Genomic DNA, 17,047 nt, shown 5'->3' on the forward strand with positions numbered 1-17,047 from the left:
GCTTCTGTGGTAAAATATAGTAACTGCACAGGGGGAGTTGTCGGATGACCTAGACCTTCACAGTGTTGGAGGAGGCAAGGACAGGACTGGACGGGGAGGCGGAGAGAGGTTGGACTGGAGGGGGAGGCACGGGAAAAGGCAGTCACCGGGGTGGGTTACAGGAAACCCTGGGACTCCAACACTTCAGGTAGGAAGTGCCCGGGAGAGCTGGGAGGAAGGGGGTGAGTGGTAGGGTGGGAGAACCAGCTTTGGGTGCCCATTTTTTCGTCTTTGATGAGTGCTCTCCTGGAACTGATGTAATGTTATAATATGTCAATGCAACATTATATCAATTCAGGGTGAGTGATGGGGGCTATTAGGGTCTCCCAGCTCTGACATCCTCAGCTCCACTGTTGGCTTGGCCCTCCAGGGGCACTTGCTTGTGGGGGTGCTCACACGCCCTTGGTGGGAGTCACTCACACCCACAAGCACCCCTGGACTCTGACTGCCCCAAACTCCCCTTCCTGCCTGCCCCTTTCCCCTTCTGCCTGCCATCCCCCATCTCCTGTCCAAAGCTGGAGACACAGTTGCAGTGATTCGGGGTCTACACATGCTTCTCTGTAAAGGCACTCCATGAGCTTGGACACCAACATTAGAAAGAAGAAAGAAAAAAAAATAATAAAGAAACTACTTGTATCAGACAGCTCTCATGCAGGCGCTGAGGGGTTCCTTGCTCCCCAAGTAGGAAGGATTGGAGGGTTGGGGAGAGCCTGGACAGGGGAGCTGACAGATAATACCAGCCAAGCGCCCTCTCCTCAAGGCCTTTGTCTGCAGGGACTGACTGTCATCTCAGCAGCCATGTCTCCCAAAGGCTCCCTGTCCCCAGGTCCCTGTTCTATGCTCTGGGACCCTCACCCTTCGCTGTGTCTCTCCTTTCTCCGGCCTGGTGAAAGGTCTGTGGACTCCCGGGTGCAACTTTCCTCTAGTTTGGTTCTTGGTTGGATCGAAGAAAATCAAACAAATATTTATGGAGGGATGACTGCAGGCAGACATTTGGTCTAGTCTGTGCGTGAGACAGAGATGAATGAGCAGGCGTGGGAGAGGGAGAAGGTGTGTGTGTGTGTGTGTGTGTGTGTGTGTGTGTGTGTGGCGGTTATGGATGTGGGGGATGCAGGTGAGAGTGTGTTGGGGGTATGGCGTGTGTGGGGCGGGTAGGTGGGTGGGTGGGTGATGGGTGGGGGGTATGGATGTGTTAGGGGTGAGGTGACGGTGTGGGTGTGCTTGTGGCTGTGGGTGTTTCCAGCTGGAAGGCTTGGGGAGGGTTCACAGAGGGTGGCTGGAGAAGTGCGCTTGCATTTCCCTGCTTTCTCATTCATCTGCTGCTTGGCTGTAAAAGCTGTGGTTCCTAGTTCCATCTGTTAAGAAGGAGAATCTGGAGCTACTCTGGGGGCTGTGAGGCTGATTTGGAAGGCTCCGCTAACCTCATTTTATCTTTGCTGCGCTCTTTGGATGCTTTCTGATTCCTTCCCTGCTAGCTACCTATAGAACTTTCACTGGCTTTGCTGACTTCGAGAGTTTATTGTTGGTTTTGCCCATTTCAGGCTTTAATCAGTTTTCTCACCTTTTTCATGGCTGTCTTTAAAAAGAAAAGATGAAAACATGCAATAAATAGATGGCATTCTCTGTAAGCTGTTTATTTACAGCCCAGATAGAAACCATTAAGAAGCACAGTAACTTCTCATTCCTGGAGAAGACTTTTGACCCTAAAATCACTTTAAGTAAATGTTGATAGAAACTTAAACAATCAAAAGGATTTAAAGCTGTAGGGTTTTTCTTAGTGAGCACCACCAGAAAAGTTTTGGAGGTTCTTCCTGTTTTTTTTTTTCTCCCCTCCCCTCTTCTCACTCTCCTCTCCTCTCACACCCAATGATGCTTGAAAGCTACTCCAGGTTCTGTGCTCGGGAAGCATTCCCAGTGATGTTTGGGGACCAGGTAGTGCCAGGAATTTAACTCAGGGCTCCTACTTATGAAGCATGTACTTGGCCTATTAAGCTCTTTCTGCAGCCTTGGAGGATACTTTTTTATGCATTTAGTAGATGCTCAATTAACCACTGAGATACGGTATTCTTGCTCTGCTGGGAGGCTCTGGGAAATTCTCCATGCTGGGCTGGAGTAATTTCTATTCCCCATCTCATCACAGTATTTCAAAATGTAGTGTTGTGTCATTTCATGAAAAATTCAAGGAACCTAAATATTTAGTTAAAGAAAAATAGTTGGGTAAATATCACCTATCCATTTAATGGATGCTGATGTCATTAAAATGGTGATTGCTGAGACCATTATGGAAAAATATATTGTCATATTAGCGGGAGGAGATTATCTGGAGCCGGTAGGAGGCGCCAGATAATCTCCTCATGGGCCACCCTCCAGAACTCACGATTGCTTCTCCTGGACAGGAGCATAAAATGAGGTCCCCATAACCATGCCATAACCGGACTCCACACCAGGGATGACCCAGAGGGTGCGAGTGAGAGCCCTCCCCGCTCCAAGGGATGCAGCCCCGGCAGCCGACCTCCACTACTCCACCACCGCCATGCTCCAGGCCGCTTTCCACATGCCTCACACGAGTGAACATATTCCTGGACCCTGCCTTGCGACACATCATCATAAAGGAAAAATCATTTTATATATATATACACATACATATACATACATACATACACACATTTATACAAATATATATGTCTATATACATATACATTCATATATGTATGTATATGAGCAATGATGGATGAAGGAGCAGAAGACCCCTTATAAGGTCATCAGGTTGCTTGATGACAAGTACATGCTATGAAGATTCATAAATGAGATCCTGCCATTAATTAAAAAGGAAGAAGTGACGATGAGTTTCTTGGGTCTTGAGGACTGTAGTCTTAAATGGGCTTGAGGCTCTTTACTAGAGGTGTTTGCTTTCTTCTGAGAAGATATTTCCACACTTCCTCTCTCTCTGGACAAATATATATATATAATATATACATATATTATATATATATATATATTCTCTTGGAGAGCCCAGCAAGCTACCGAGAGTATCCCGCCGCACAGAAGTGCCTGGCAAGTTCCCTGTGGCGTATTCGATATGCCAACTACAGTAACAATAAAAGGTCTCATTCTCCTGACTCTGAAAAGAGCCTCCAATTGTTGGGAAAAACGAGTAAGGAGAGGCTGCTAAAATTTCAGGACTGGGACAAAATGGAGACGTTACCGGCGCCTGCTTGAGTAAATCAGCGAACAATGGGATAACAGTGATACTGTGATTAGGGGGAGGAGAGCAGTGTGTAAAATTTCAACTGAGATTTAAACATGGAACAAATGAATGGGTCTGAGCCTGGAGAGATCGTACAGCAGGTAGGGCGTTTGCTTTGCACATGGCTGACCCCGGTTCGATTCCCAGCATCCCATATGGTCCTCTGAGCATTGCCAGGAATAATTCCTGAGTGCAGAGTCAGGAGTGACCCCTGTGCATTGCCAGGTGTGACCCAAAAAGCCAAAAAAAAAAAAAAAGAAAAGAAATGAATGGGTCTGCTGTAAGACAGTCTTCCCAAGACTGAAGCTGAAACCTATGGTGGTTAGTGCAGGCCCCAGGAGGGATATATCAAGGGCAGAATTGCAGCCTCAGTCTCAAACAAGCAAACAATCCACTTTCCTGAATGTGAATCAATAAGTCTTTAAAGAAAATCAGTCCATTTTGGATAACTGTATTGTAGACTATAGTCCCGTATCTAGGTATCAAGAAAAACAAATGTGCTTGCTAGCTACTCTCTCACTCCCGTTTTCCGGTCTTTCCGAATCACATACTTTTCATTTCAGTTGTGGCTGCTAAAACTTACATAGAGGTGAGTTTCACCATCAAATTCATGTTGCCTGTGTACCTTCTGAAAGCCTGCAGGACCCTCGGTCAGGCCCCCTGTGAGTGGCACCAGTAGAGGAGTGTGTCTTCACAAGCACGTGTGTCTGTGTTCATTCCAGATCGTTTGGGATTACAATACAGAAAGGCCATAGTGATCACCTAGTTCTCCCAGACATTCAGAGCCTAGACGTTTCCTGACTTGGGCGGATGAGCAATGATGGATGAAGGAGCAGAAGGCCCCTTATAAGGTCATCAGGTTGCTTGATGACAAGTACATGCTGTGAAGGTTCATAAATGAGATCCTGCCATTAATTAAAAAGGAAGAAGTGATGCCGAGTTTCTTGGGTCTTGAGGACTCTGGTCTTAAATGGGCTTGAGGCTCTTTACTAGAGGTGTTTGCTTTCTTCTGAGAAGATATTTCCACACTTCCTCTCTCTCTGGACAAAACCGTATTTTTCTCTACCCCCCGCATCTCCCCTGCTCTCTTTGGGCTGAGCTTTTGCAGTGATGCTTCTCAGCTTGGCTTATCAGATCATGGCTCTGGGGGCCCCTCTGCCTCCTTGGCTGAACTCGCACAGCCATAGCAGTCTGAGACAGCACGAAAAGACAGAAGTCAGAACCTCTTCAATGCCCCCTTTCCTGGTCTCTAGTAACAGAGTTGCCATAGCCTTTCCACATTAGTTTTAAAGATGACCATCCAAGATGACCAGCTGGACATGCGAATTAAAAGCCCACTTAAGGGGCCCGAGTGATAGCACAGCGGGTAGGGCGTTTGCCTTGCACGCGGCCGACCTGGGTTCGATCCCCGGCATCCCATATGGTCCCCCAAGCACCGCCAGGAGTAATTCCTGAGTGAAAAGCCAGGAGTAACCCCTGTGCATTGCTGGGTGTGACCCAAAAAGCAAAAAAATAAAAAAAAATAAAATAAAAATAAAAGCCCACTTAAGTAAGTTGATCTTTTCTCTTCCTGCCTCCATCATACATGACTCATCAGAGGACAGCTTATTGGCACACATCCAGGTGTGTGTGCGTGCACGCGCGCGCATGCGCATGCATGTGCAGACACACCCTTGAGTACTTGCTCATGCATGGTGCATGAACAGAACAGAACATGTTTTTGAGAGTGGGCTCAGTCCTTGCCTGCCTTTCTTCTCATCTGGCGCCTCCGGGCACCATGCAGGATTCAGAGCTGAGTGGCCACTGGACGTGATCTGCTGGAGTTTGCTGCGGGAGGAAACAGTTGTTAGAGAGCGTTGCTGGAGCTCACAGGCCTCTCATCTCCCAGGTAACTCCCACCCCGACCTGATGACCTTGTCACTCGTCTGCTGACTTGAGTTACTTCCTTGAAACTTCTAAGTTGCAAGGCAGGGAGCACCCTGGTCTCCTTTATAGCTTTGCCCAAATGCCATCTTTTTCACAATGCTGTATGGGTGGGTCCGTATTAGCAGAATTCTGCCTCCTCTAATTTTCATTGTTTTGTCTCTTTTTTGGTGGTTCACATCCAGCAGTCCTCAGGGGTCATGCCCCGTGATTTCTCGATGACCACGTGGTGATGGGATTAAAACCCTAAGCCGTTGCACGTAGAGCTTGTCTCCCAAGCAGCAGTCTCCCTGGCCCCCTCCTTGGCATCTTCAAAAACCGGGCAAGGCGGCATGTGTAAGAGACAGTCCTGTCATCAATTAGAGTTAGTTGTGCACATATTTTGCCCTCCCTGCCAAACAACGAGAGCTGTTTGAGTTGTGCCTTTTTCATTTCCATTTGTTTCGTTATACTGGCCTGGTGCTTGACATCAGTGCATTCCTGAAAAAGGCATTTGAACAAATGAATGAGAGAACAAACGAACAATGAGCCCATTGCAATAGCACCTTTGTTCCCTCCTGGAGTCAGGGTGCTGTGAGTTCCCGGGTGATGAATCTCTGAGGACCAGGAGCTTTGTGAGTGATGGGGAAGCCTCTCGGTGTGTCTGGCTGAGCAGGCAGTGATAACATTATAACTGCAACCTTGGAGTCGCTGGTGGTGATTTAGGAAGTACATTCATATGGGCGATTCATAAATAAATCAACTAAATTGCTGCCACTAGCCAGTCAGGCGGGTCTGCTCCTCCACCGAGAGGTTGCTGGCGTTCTCCTGGCCAGGACACTGATGGCTGCTGAAAATTGCTCGGGCATCTTGTCTCTGCCCACTGTGGGGCTTTTCGACATTATGCCTGTCACTTTGAAGACTTTTCTCACCCAACTGGGAGAGGGCAGAGATGGCTCATCCCTCAGTCACGGCGATGAGGGCAACCTGGTCTCGCTGCCCTAACTTCAGACTTTCTTTACACACTGCGGATTTTTCTGTTCTGGCCTTGAGGTTGTTACTTGCTAAGTTTTCTAGAGGGGAATTCTGGGACTCCAGAACTGAATAAAGCAGGGTGAGGAGTAATGGGTGATGAGGAGCACTTTGGAATCGGGTCCATGTCAAAGAAGAGACTTTGGGCCATGATTGAGTGCCTGCAGGCGTCCTGTCCTCATTCAACTGACTTTCGAGGCCAGAGATGTAGGAAAGCAGGTAAGGTGTTTGCCTCAAACATGGCTGTCCTTGGTTTGATCCCTGGTACCACATATGGCTCCCTGAGCACTGCCAGGAGTGACCCCTGAGTACAGAAGCCAGGAGCAAACCCTGAGCAGATCTGGGTGTGGTTCAAAACAAAACAAAGCAAAACAACAACAAAATGGCCTTCTGTTCTTTCACTGAGTCTTAAAGACTGGGTCATTTTATATACATTTTTCTATAAATTGCTTGAAGTGAAATGCTGATTATATTTCTGAGCTATTAGGAGATGATGAGTGAAGAGTCTCCAAGTTCCTTTCCTCACAACAAATATTTTGGAGTACCTAAGGTTAGGGCAGGACTGCCCTGGGCAGGGCCAAAGGCAATGAAAACCATATATTTTCCACTCAGGCCTCTGCTATCTGCTTGCTCCAAGAGGAATGTGTGGGCTCCTGAGTTATGACCATATAAGGGTATAATCTAAACAGATAGCCTCCTGAGCCCGGGCTCAGCCCTCGGACCCGTGCAGGTACTTATGCAATTGTGACCTGTAAATCTATAGGCTGGACAAGCAGATGGGCCTAATGGGATTGGAGGGAGAGGCATGTTGAATTATGAACTTATTGGCTAGGGAATGCGCATGCCTTTGAGCTTTCACCGTAACAACCAACATGGGCCTATATAAGTAACCCCTGCACCCTGGGTCATGGTCTTGCCTCGCACACAGGATCTGCATGTTGCTGTGTGTGTATGCAGGACCCTGGCTAGCCAGCTAATAAACTACCCGCTTGCTAATTGCATTCCTGTATGGTCCTTGTCTGCGGTCGGAGATCCAGAACTGTGCCCTAACACCTAACACGTGTCAGGAGCCCTGGCGGGCTTTGAGTCGATTTTGCTTTTACAGACTTTATAATCTAATATGGGTGGCAGATGAACATGCTGATGAAATTATGATGGGGATGGCCCGCTGATGGCAAAGGAAATAGGGATGATGGAGAAGTATGTTGCCTGCGGAGGGTTCACTTAAGGAAGAATCAGGTTTCAGCAGAGGAGGAGAAGAGTACTCAAGACAGAGGGAGCAAACTGAAGAAAGGACCCGATGGGACCTTGAAGACATTAAGACTGGCTGTTGAGGAATCCTTTTGTCCAAAAATATTTACTGGGTCAATACATGTAGAGTGTTCTGGGCTGACGGTGTCAGATACTTCTATCACTTGGGTTCTAAGTTCCCTGCATTGCAATGGCTTATGGTATCTAAACCAAAGTACATAATGAATAAAGGGTATCTTAGGGTGTTTTTTTGTTTTCATTGGCAAACATTGGAGTGGACACTTTGGTTGGATGTCTAAAAAATTGTGCATGTGAGAATATACTGATAGGGTCAGTTCTTAATATGTACTGTTTTGATAAATAGCACACACAAAATAATAAGGACTGCTTTTCATTCCATTTCCTAAATTTTTTGTTGCTGTTGCACGAATAGCAGAGACATTGGCAAGATGGAACAGGAAAGACGAGAGCGTGTCCAGTTGATGGAGAGGAAGATGGTTTAGGATTGATGCAGCAGGACTAGGGAAGAGTTTTGAGATGTAGGTGATTTGGATTGTAATTTTGGAGGCTGAAGAAAATAATTTAATTATAGATTAGATAGGAGTGGCAGTGAAGGAAAGGGAGAGGTGGATCTGAGCTTCAAGTAGTAGGGTAAATGGAGCTACGGTTCCCCGAGGAAGTTTACACTGAGGAAGAAACTTGGAAAGGACTTGTGACAATCAGGGCTGAGTGATAACACTTTTCTGATGCCCATTGGATAGAAACTTGATATTCATAGAGTGGAGCTGCATACATCGATTGAACAGTTGGTGTGGAAGATACTTCAAGCTATGAGAAGAGATGAGAGCCCTTGTAAGAGAGAGGAGGCAGCCTCCTCTGGATGGGAGAGGCTATATTCAGGGGTCAGTAGACAAGTGGCCCAGCCTGTCGACTCACATCCTGGGAGGTAGAAGCGAGTTTCTTTCTTTTTTATTTATTTATCTATTTAATTTTAATAAATCACCATGAGATAGTTACAAACTTTCATGTTTGGGTTACAATCTCACAATGATCAAACACCCATCCCTCCACTAGTGCACATTCCCCACTACCAATATCCCGGGTATACCCTCCCCCCTTCCCCACCCTCCCCCTGCCTCTATGGCAGACAATATTCCCCATACTCTCTCTCTACTTTGGGGCATTATAGCTTGCAACACAGACACTGAGAGGTCATCATGTTTGGTCCATTATCTACTTTCAGCATGCATCTCCCATCCCAACTGATTCCTCCAGCCATCATTTTCTTAGTGATCCCTTCTCTATTCCATCTGCCTTCTCCCCTCCGCTCATGAAGCAGTCTTCCAGCTATGGGGAAATCCCCCTGGCCCTTGTATCTACTGTCCTTGGGAGTCAGCCTCATGTAATATTATTTTATATTCCACAAATGAGTGCAGTCCCTCTATGTCTGTCCCTCTCTGACTCACTTCACTTAGCATGATGTTCTCCATGTCTATTAGAAGCGAATTTCTAATTGAAGAAGTGACCCTGTCCCTCAACCCAACAGAGAAGGGACCACAGCTATTGGGATATGGAGGTCAGTTTTGGTTTGGTAAGATCCTGTTCTGGTCAAGAGGAGGGGATGGAAATTCTGTGCATTAGGTGGGTGGGCAAGAGGGCGAAGAGGAGCTGCAGATGGTGTATAAAACCACTCTCAAACTTTCGGTGGAGTCTATAGCACTATTGGCCTCCTAGCTTGAGGAGGACATGGCCGCAGGGTGCAGTGTCCTTTGTTTTAGTCAATAGGGAAATAGCCCTTAACATGTTAGTGGATTGGTAGGGGGCACCAAGAAGAGGGAGTGACTTACAAGGGAGAGAGCGGTTTAATATGGGGACAAAGTCCCTGGAAAAGGGCAGAGGGGTGCAGCCCCCAGCTCCTCTGTCCTGTTTGGGATCCCTCTTCTAAAGAGATGGGGGCAATGAATAATATCTATTTTGAGAGCTTCTGAGCATGAGCATAAAGGTGACAGGGAAAGCAGTGGACAATTCCCTTCTAGTAGTTGTGTGTGTATGTGTGTGTGTGTGTATGTGTGTGTGTGTGTGTGTGTGTGTGTGTGTTGGGGGGGCGGTGGAGGGCTTCCCAAACTTCTGCTTCTGTGTATGGCAGTGATTAGTTTCACACATGCACTTAGACTTACATACATGCAAACCCTGTATGAAAGTCAGCACACAGCACACACATCCTATGTGGAAGTGCTCAGTCCCTAGTCCCCTGCTACATACCAGGTGTTGGATAAGTTTCTTCAAATGAACGAAGAAAGAAAGAAAGAAGGAAGGAAGGAAGGAAGGAAGGAAGGAAGGAAGGAAGGAAGGAAGGAAGGAAGGAAGGAAGGAAGAGAAAGAAAGAAAAGAAAGAAAGAAAGAAAGAAAGAAAGAAAGAAAGGAAGGAAGGAAGGAAGGAAGGAAGGAAGGAAGGAAGGAAGGAAGGAAGAAAGAAAGAAAGAAAGAAAGAAAGAAAGAAAGAAAGAAAGAAAGAAAGAAAGAAAGAAAGAAAGAAAGAAAGAAAGAAAGAAAGAAAGGAAGGAAGGAAGAAAGAAACGCACGCCGCCGATCCTGCAAGTACACCGGCCCTGACTCCCGTGGGCCCTGGGCGGAGGGAGGGAGAGGAGCACGATGAAGGGGGAAGAGAGCACCGCGGGAGGAAGACAGCCCGGGTGGGGACAGCGGGGAGCAGAGAGGGGGCGAGGCGAGGGCTGTGTCACGGGCGGGAGGGCACCGTGGCTCTGGCCTCCGACGAGCAGCGCGGGAGAAGAGGCCCAAGTGCCAGGAAACCGCTGACCGCGGCGCGGGTGTGACGGCGGGGAAGGACGTGCCGCGGGCGGGGGTCGGCGGGTCGGCGCCCAGGACGCGGCGGCTCCGCGGGGCTGGCCCGGCACTGCGGCCCCGGCCGGGCTGGCGGGGGTGGGGGGTCCCGGGCCCCGCCTGGCTCTGCCCGAGCAGCCCCGCCGGAGGCCCGCGAGGCGCGGTGCGGAGGGCCACGCTCCCGGCACACGCGCCGCCTCCCGCCGCGGGCTTCCCTGCCCGGTCCCGGTTCCCTGCCCGGTCCCGCGGCCGCCGCCGCCGGGGAAACAGTCTTTGTGCTGACACAGGGGAAGCTCTTCTGGGAGGGGCTCTTCTTCCTCTGTGGTGTGTGTGTGTGTGTGTGTGTGGTGGGAGTGTGTGGGGGTGTGTGGGGGTGAGGTGTGTGTGTGGGGGTGTGGTGTATGAGGTGTGTGTGGTGTGTTAGGTGTGTGCTGTGTGTGAGGTGTGTGGTGTGGTGTGTGTGTGGTGTGTGAGGTGTGTGTGGTGTGTGCATGTGTGTCGTGTGTGTGGTGTGTGTACAGCGTGTATGGTATGTGCATGTCGTGATGTGTGTAGTATGTGCTGTGTGTGGTGTGGTCTAGTGTGGTGTGTGTGTGGTGTGTGAAGTGTGTGTGATGTGTGCATGTGTGTGGTGTGTGTACAGCATGTATGGTATGTGCATGTCGTGATGTGTGTAGTATGTGCTGTGTGTGGTGTGGTCTGTGTGGTGTGTGTGTGGTGTGTGAGATGTGTGTGATGTGTGCATGTGTGTGGTGTGTGTACAGTGTGTATGGTATGTGCATGTGATGTGTGTAGTGTGTGTATCATGTGTATGTGTATACATGTGTATGTGGTGTGTGTGGTGTGTGGTGTGTGGTGTGTTGTGTGTGTGTGGTGTGTATGGTGTGTATGGTATGTGTATGCTGTGATGTGTGTGGTTTGTGTATGTGGTGTGTGTGTATGGTGTGTGTATCATGTGTATGTGTATGCATGTGTATGTGGTATATGTGTGGTATGGTGTGCGGTGTGTTTGGTGTGTGTCTCATGTGTATGGTGTGTGACTCATATGGATGTGGTGTGTGTGTGTTTTGTGTGCGCGCATGCCCGCCGAGGAGGGACAGGTCAAAGCTCCCATGTTTCATCACGCCCTCTTCAACAAAGGGACAGGGGAGGGCTGGATCTTTCTCATCCCCGCTGCTCCTGCCTCCTGCTCCCTACAGACTCGTCGCTCTCCAGCGGTGACTGGCTTTGGTGCCCTGGCCCCCACCCCAGGCTCTGGAGTCAGGACTCCATCTCTGTACACAGGCCAGCCTCCCAAGGCACCCACTGTCTTCCCTCCCCTCCTGCCCAAGCCTAAGAAACGGTGTTTCCACCCCACATCCCTCTCCCCACAGCTCTCGATTTCCAGTCTTGCATTTCTTGCGGGCTAGCCCAGAATTAGCTCCCGCACCGCTTCCGGATGACTGTCCTGTTCAGTTCTTTCCTGGCTTTGCCGATTACTCACCCCCGTGCCTTCCACTGTGCCGGGAGAGAGCCAGTTTACAAAACACGGCCCCGGGAACCAGAGGGTCCCCCATTTTTGTTTGAAAGAAGGCGAGTGAGCAAAGACGCATGCCGTAAAAGTAGAACAGGACATGTGAAAAACTGAAGAGAACTATTTCCTGTGGTCTCTGGGAGGCTCATCACCTCAGAGTACTGTGCACAGTATCTCAGTACTCTCAGCATCACCACCAGCTTCCACGAAGGCTACCCACTGCCCGGGGGTGCTGGAAGGCGGCAGCCCTGACGAGTGGACTCAGAACTCGAAACTTCAGACCAGTGCATGCCGAGAGCTGGACGGGCTCTCGCGCCCCCCCTCACCCCCCCGCCCCGCAGCCTCATGCCTTCCAGGAGGCGAGGATGAAGGGCGGCTGCTCCCGCCCAGTGCTTGAACTGCCGTCAGATTCTCCCCTGCTAGGCAGCAGCTTGTGCTGGCTCTGACCTTGGCCCAGGCCTTTCTGTCGCTCTCGGGCTCCTGCAAGGGAGCTGGTCCCCCACAATGGACCATTCTTAGGAGGACTGTTCCTCTCCAAAGCCATCGCCAGAGCTATTGAATTCTGCGCTGCCTCTGCAGCCAGTGGGGCCTGGGGCGGGGGGCTGGCCCGGGGCCGCCATCTGGCAGACTTGTTCAAGCGGCCTGCAGAGGAAGGGGTGCCCGGGGTGTTCCTATGCCGGGAAGGCCCCACACCTGGGAGGGGCAGGGCTGGGGACTCGCAGCTGTCCCCCTCCACGCCTTTTCCGGGCCCCGGCCCTCAGTGGGTACCCCTGACAGTTGATCAGTTGATCGTCACAGCCTGTGTCATTCTCCTGGCTCACAGCAGCCTTCCCGGTGATTTCCTTACTTCGGCTGGGGCTGTGACTTGCTCATTAGTTCATGCTGGATGGCGGGGCTCTGCACATGGCAGGCGGGAATGATTACTGCTATTATTATTAATTTTATTTATTTTTTGCTTTTTGGGTCACACCCGGCGATGCACAGGGGTTACTCCTGGTTCTACACTCAGGAATTACTCCTGGCGGCACTCAGGGGGCCATATGGGATGCTGGGATTCGAACCCGGGTCGGCCGCGTGCAAGGCAAATGCCCTACCCTCTGTGCTATCTCTCCAGCCCCCTATTATTATTATTTTTAACAGCGACTGTGCACCATGTTGAGCCGGGGGTGGTGTCATCAGAGAACAGAATTAGGCCTGGTGTGTGTGTGTGTGTGTGTGTGTGTGTGTGTGTGTGTGTGTGTTTGTATGTGTTTGAACAATGAGGCCCTCCATTGAGGCCCTGCTCATCCACAGGAGGTTAGGAGGGTGTTGATGTGGGGGGATGTTTGGCACAGGAAAGTAAATAACACTTTTGTGTCTCTGTCTCTTGGTTTGGAGGGAGCAGATATTGACCCTTGTGTGCTTATCCCCCCTAATAAAATAACCCCTCTTGCACTGTAGCACTGTCGCACTGTCGTCCAGTTGTTCATTGATTTGCTTGAGCAGGCACCAGTAACGTCTCCATTGTGACACTTGGTACTGTTTTTGGCATATCGAATATGCTATGAGTGGCTTGCCAGGCTCTGCCGTGCAGACGGGATACTCTTTGGTTGCTTGCCAGGCTCTCCAAGAGGGACAAAGGAATCCGGTTCGTCCCGGGTCGACTGCGTGCAAGGCAAATGCCCTACCCGCTGTGCTATCGCTCCAGTCCTGTGCTGTTGCTCCCCTAACAACAATAATGCTATTAAGCAGAATTTGAACCTCCGAGGCAACATTATTTTTGCAATCATTTCTAAACTGGAGAAACCAAAATTCTTTATTTCCTATCTAGACGAGAAAGGAGGAAATGCCCGTCATGGCTTTGAAAAAGTCTGGGCCCACCCAGGGGGTGGGCTGGAGCGAGGCCTCTTGTGCCCTTGGCGGAGTGAGCTTGGCGTCTGTGCCGCCGGGCCAGGCCTGCTTTGTCCAAAACCATGTTCTCGCTCCATGTCTCCCTTGAGGGAGGTGCTGCCTGCACTCCTGGTGGAGGTGATGCTAGAGACATCTGCCCAAGTGAGCGGTTTCACCTACACCAGACCCCTGCTCAAAATGCCTCCCTGGAAAGCCACAGCCTTTTGTCAGGTTTCCGAAGCTTTTACAGTTCCGCTTCCCTCCCATCCCATCAGCCCGTCAGCTTCACATTCTGTCGTTTTGCTCCAATTCTCCTTTTTTCCGTCCTTATCCATAGTAGCAGCTCCTCTGAGGCCTTTTCCAGGGCTTGGAGGCTGGAGCCAGGGCAGGGAGGGGCTGCCCTCCCCTTACTCTGCCTGCCCTCCCCTCATAACTGGACCCTGGTGTCTTGGCCTGTTGTTCTCCAAGCCACCTGCTGGGGCCCTTCCCAGTGGAACAGTGTACTTACTCCACTTGGATCACTTTGAGTTTGTTTTGTTTCCACTGACATATTTCTGAGCCCTCACTCCCAGAAGCCCACCTGTCCCTCTACTCAGTGCTCGGTCCTTGGCAGAGGGGATTGCGCTAAAATGCAGTGGGCGCTATTCCCCCTGGACTGGTGTCCTTTTGTTTTTAAATTTTATTAAATCACCGTGAGATAGTTACAAGCTTTCATGTTTGGGTTTCAGTCTCACAATGATCAAACACCCATCCCTCTACCAGTGCACATTCCCCACCACCAATATCCCGGGTATACCCCCCTTTCCCACCCTCCCCCTGCCTCCATGGCAGATATATTCCCCATACTCTCTCTCTACTTTTGGGCATTATAGCTTGCAACACAGACACTGAGAGGTCATCATGTTTGGTCCATTATCTACTTTCGGCACACATTTCCCATCCCAACTGATTCCTCCAGCCATCATTTTCTGAGTCATCCCTTCTCTATTCCATCTGCCCTCTCCCCTCTGTTCATGAAGCAGACTTCCAGCTATGGGGCAACCCCCCTGGCCCTTGTATCTACTGAGGACTGGTGTCCTAAGAAGAAGAAATCTGGAAACGCAGCAGCCACTTGTGTGTGTGTGTGTGTGTGTGTGTGTGTGTGTGTGTGTGTGTGTGTGTGCAGGGAGTGAAGTGTGGGCCCTGGAGGGCATTAGCCATTCAGGAGTAGCCCTCACTGCCCACACCTTGCTCTGGGAATTTTCTAGCCCCTGAGACTGTGAGAAAAGCAACTCCTGTGTGAGTGCCTCCAGCGAGGGGTATGGTGGCCGGGGAGCCAGAGCCCAGAAGCCCAGGTAGAGGCTGGCATCTCGGTCCACGCCACTCTCCCATTCCTGCAGGGACTTGGGCATCCTGCTGTTGGCTGGGAGAGCCCGTTCCTCATTCACGGCCAGCGCCAGCCTGCGCACTCTGGGCTGGGCCTGGGGGAGTGGATAGTGTGTGCCGTGTTTGGCAGGGACTTTTGCGAGCCTTTGTGGGGTGGCCTCCAGCCCTTTCTCTGCTGCTAGAAGGGCTGCCTGTCCCCAGAGGGCTGCTAATTGCTCGGCTTGCGTCCGGGAAGGTCAAGACATACAGAGCAGAGCAGCACCTGGAGATGCAGCAGTGGAACCGTGCTGAGAACACAAGAGAAATAACTGGTGCAGAATATTAGTGGCCGGAGCAGGCATTTCCCCAGAAGCCTCCAGAAGGAATGCAGCCCTGCCGGCCCCTTGAGTTTAGACACCCAGAACTGTGAGATGGTTCAACTACGATGGCATATGCATCTCAGTTTGCCCTCATCTGTTCCTGGCACACTCCACATGAATGCAGAGCCAGATGCAGAAAGACTGCGTGTCTTGAGCTGAACCCAGCACACACCCTCCGGATGGTTCTGCCGATGTCTTAGGTCTTGGATCCACACACTCTTTGATCTGATGCTTTTCCTTCCATCCAACTTCTCTTTTCCTAAACGCAGGACAGTCTGGCTTCGCTTGGAGGCATCGGGTAACCAGGGGTACAGCGGTGGCTCCCTAAAACAGAACATGAAACCGTCACAGGGATACACGGGTGTATGGGGGAATTAGTGTGATTCAGGCTTTCCTGCCAAGCTCACCGCAAGCAGCTCTTGCTAGGTGCCCATTAAGGACTGTGTCATCTCTGGGAGAAGAGAGCATGAGGCTGCTTGGGAACCCAGTTCTTCCTTTAGAGGTGGGGGGTGGGGGAGAGGATGTGTGATGGCCACACTTGCCAGCTTGTGGACTTTTGGCATATGTGGGCACACACTCTAACACACTTGTCTGTTGATAAGATTCAAGAGGAAGGGAAAGAGTGAGCACAAGCCTGAGGCTGAAAGGGTAGCTTGAAATCCAAGAATAACTCTTCTGGTCAGGATTGTAAGGGGCTACTCTGTGAGCTCTGAGGTAAGTGCTGGTGGAAAACATGAACACTCTAGAAAGAAATACGCAGTCGCGACCAATATAAGAGAATGGTATGTGAGAAACTACCCGGGAAGGTCCCAAGGAAAATTAATGGAGCTGATGAAAAAGTGCTGAGACTAAGGGGAATAGCTTATGACACAGTTTCGGAGACTGAAGAAGAATGAAGGGTGGCCATCGAGAGTAGCAGTCACATCAAAGTGGCATGGACTTACATGATTGCCAGGGAAGCCAACGCCGAGTAGGAAGGGAGATGCCGGAGTTGTTTTTATTCAGATCTCCAGGGCCTGAGCAGCAGCGTCAAAGTCAGTCTGGGATTTTGTTAGATTTGGGATTTCTTTTTTTCTTTGCTTTTTGGGTCACACCCAGCAATGCACAGGAGTTACTCCTGGCTTTGCACTCAGGAATCATTCCTGGTGATTCTCAGGGGATCATATGGGATGCTGGGCATCAAACCTGGGCCCCGCCCACTGTACTATGACTCCAACCCCCAGATTTGGAATTTCCTATGTCCAGCATAGGCTCAGATACTCTGACAGCTGTGTTTGAACAAACTTCAAATGTCTGCCTCATGGGAAACCAGGACAGGACTCACAACCTGAGCTCCCTCGGGGAGCTTACATGCAAGTGTGAACGCTCTGGAGTTAGACACACGTTTTGTTTTTGTTTATTTCCGTTTGTGCATACCTGGTGGTCCTCAGGGCTTACTCCTGCCTCTGTGCTCAGGGATCACCCCTGGCAGTTCCTCGGACCATATGGGGTGCCTGCCATCAAACCCAGGTCAACTGCATGTAAAGCAAGCATCTTACCCACTGTACTATTTCTCTGATACCAACACACATTTTTCTGTTTTTGTTGATGTGTGTTTTATGTTTTTTTTTTCAGGGTGGTGAAGTACTT

Source organism: Sorex araneus, chromosome 2 (genome assembly GCF_027595985.1).
Source record: "Sorex araneus isolate mSorAra2 chromosome 2, mSorAra2.pri, whole genome shotgun sequence".
NCBI classification, from domain to species: domain Eukaryota; kingdom Metazoa; phylum Chordata; class Mammalia; order Eulipotyphla; family Soricidae; genus Sorex; species Sorex araneus.